At 40.4% G+C, this 3,272-nt stretch overlaps 1 pseudogene; it reads right to left on the reverse strand.

Annotated features, from left to right (window-relative positions):
- Positions 1-1,910: 1,910 nt before the first annotated feature.
- Positions 1,911-2,858, reverse strand: LOC148093096 (protein SET-like; annotated as a pseudogene).
- Positions 2,859-3,272: the final 414 nt, after the last annotated feature.

The raw sequence follows: 3,272 nt of genomic DNA on the forward strand, positions 1-3,272 counted from the left end.
CCTACTTCTAAGCCTTCTCTATATATAACTACTGAAGCAATCTTCCTGCCAAACTTCCAACGCTGATTTTAAAAAATCCCTTAGATTATTCATTGTCTACCCTACTCTTCTGTCACCTGCTCTGTGAATGTTCCATGATTCCTCAAACAGATAGACTCAGTATCTCCATTCATCCAATCTTATTTAACAATTTTCTATATGGTGCTTTCCAGAACAAATTTTATCACAGCAATCTTAATCTCTTCTGTGCTACTTAAACTGCAAGCTCCTTGAGGTCAGGGACTGTGTCTCATTTTCTAAATTCTCTATATCTTTTAGCACAGTAGAATACTGCACATATAAATAATTTCATTGCATTAAATTGAGCAAAGATCCAACTTTAGTCAATATTTCTGCTTCTAACATACCACTGAAGTCCTGTTTTCATCAAAATTCCAGCTGACAGGATCGCTTTCTTCCAAGAATAAGGTGTGGATGCTGGTGGCAAGAATACTGGAGTTCTGGAAGCACTACTTGGAAAGAAAGTTGTTTCGGAAATCACTAATAGGAATACACTTAGAAAAAAGAAACTCAAACAGCAGTTTTGGTGACATGAAATCTGGAGTTTTTAGATTTTAGCTATATATTGATTAGTGGGATTAACAGGAGACCTAACTAGTTTTTCAAACATTATGTCATTGGAAAATACAAGTTTCCACTACCTAGCTGAAATGGTATTTTTGGAATAAAATACATTCTCAGAAACAAGCTTATGATAATAAAAAAACAACCGACGCTGTCAACAGCACAACCCACAATCAATCCGAGAAGTGTATTCTTTTCATTTCCCAGTTTAGTTGATACACTGAGCTATATACAATGATAGATCTTTTTCAAATTTTATGATCCATCTTGAGTAGAAGAAGATTTTGTAGTGTTGTCAGGTCTAAGAGTTATGTATTTTCCACAAATATTTGTCATATCATAGAAAGCTTCAATTTAGAGAGGAGGTACATAACTTTCCCTGTTCTATGTGATCTCACTGAGTTGTTATGTTTCCTGTTTCAAGAGCAACTATAACTGAAAAGGCAGAGCAACATGAAAATAACAGTGAAAATCTAGAAATGATATTTTTTAATCTGGACTTTTTAATATTTATCACTAACTCTTACTCCAACAGAAGAATTTCTCCATTGCATAAATCTAAAAGGGTTTTGTTTTCAAACACTGCAGTTAAATGTGCTATATAGATATATATATGACAAAATATTCATCCATAAAAAGTAATGCAGCTCTGATATATGATACAACATGGATGAAACTTGAAAACAATATGCTGAATGAAATAAACCAAACCAAAAAAACGGACAGATATAGTGTGATTCCACTTACATGAAATATCTAGGAGAGGCAACTTAATAGTAACAGAAAAAAAGGTTAGTGGTGACCAGAAGCTGCAGAGAGGGGGGAATGGGGAGTAGTTACTGCTTAATGATTACAGGGTTTCTACTGGAGTTGACGAGTGAGTTGACAATAGATAGTAATGGTGGTTGTGCAACACTGAGAATGTAATTAATGCCACCAAACTGTACACTTAAAAATGTTGAAAATGGCAAATTTTAGGTTATATAATTTACCACAAAAAAGACCCTGAAGAAATTGCAATTCATGGGCAGTGACATGGCCAAGAGATGGGAAAGGATAAGAATGAATCTGGAACAGAGAGGGGCCGAGATCCTTTCCCCACTCTGTTCTGCTCAAGGTATCTCCCCTCAACCCCCAAAGTAAAGTGAGAACCATGGTGTAAGGGAGGAGAGAAAAGAGGCCTCAGAAACAGGGTGACTGAGCACAAGAGGGCAAAGGAAGCCTCCAGCTTGCTCCCAAGGCCTGGAGAGAATTTACAGAGAAGGTTAACACCCATCAGTGCTCCATCAGTGACCCTCTCCCTCATCTTCCTCTCCTTCCCCTCCTCATCATCACCTTCATCTCCCTCACTGTCACTCTCACCTCCTCCATCAATACCTCCCAACCCTTCCTCTTCATCACCATCATCTTCTTCTTCTCCCCTTCTCCATTACACACGTCAGGAAGCAGGTAGCGCTGGGCCGGGTTTGGCCAACCATCGTCCCGATGACTTCTTCTGGCCCATCTGCCCCTGCTCCAGGAGGGCCCGTGAACCAGGCAGGGCACCCTCTGGTTCTGCAGCCCCCCCTCCCCCCCGCTGGCTCACTTCTGCTTTGGGCCTGAACGTTCTGCAGACCTTCTGCAGACTCCCGGTGGAGTTTCAAGGTGGATCACCACCCTCACTCGGATGAAATGCTTTGGACAGAACTTTATGCTCGAAGTAAGGGTGTTCACCAAAATAAAAATCTATTCTGTAACCTGATTTAATATCTTCAAATTCTGTCACCTAAGCTCTTTTCAAACAACGCAGCACCTCTTCATTCATTTCTCCAACCGGGGCAGACACTTCTGGGTGGTTGAGAAACGTTACCCCAAAATTTGGGATTTGGACACTCAATTCTGACCTCTCCAGAAAAAATGGCTGGAGGGGTTTGTTTCATTTCTGTTCCACTTCCAAAATCTCCTCACTGGCTTGTTCAGTAAGTCTGTCTCTTTTACTTTGTACTTTATCAGTATGTTCAATTGCATAGCAGCATTTCTGTTACTGCAAGGAACAAAAAAGCTGATACTAGAGACAACCTGTGCATGTATGTGTGCGCGTGCATGCGTGTGTGTGTGCTACAGATCGCTACCCTACTTTCTGTACCTAGAGAAGCAGTGAAAAGGTCTTCTATGGAGATGCCTTCTGAAAAATGCTTAGGAGACGGGCCACTGACAAATTTGGCCAGATTGCAGGATATTAAATGTTTCACCATGTTTTCCTTGACTAATTCCAATAGTTTTCTTTAAGCTATCTTTCCTTATTTCAAGCTTCTATTTCTGGTGCATGCTTCCTGAAGAAAACTCAGGAAGATAGCTCAAAAAGCAGAAAGGGTTTACTCCTTAGCCCAGATTGACCTCAAAGAAATAAAATCTGTCAGTGCTTGGGTATCTTCTGTGTTAAAATTACCCATGTACCCCCACTTAACCTTCTCAGGGGCATTTCTAAGAGTAGTAAGCCGATTGACTCAATGACACTAAAGTTACATTCATTCATCCAAGTCCAAATAGGTAGTGTGGTGAGACGAAACTTGCTGATACTTCCACTCTTCTTTGTAGAGTGCTGTTTCAAAGTTTTCCACTCTCCTCCAACATCCACAGACACTTCTCTCCCTTCACTGCCGATCTCC

This window comes from Miniopterus natalensis, chromosome 5, assembly GCF_054644295.1.
Source record: "Miniopterus natalensis isolate mMinNat1 chromosome 5, mMinNat1.hap1, whole genome shotgun sequence".
NCBI lineage: Eukaryota > Metazoa > Chordata > Mammalia > Chiroptera > Miniopteridae > Miniopterus > Miniopterus natalensis.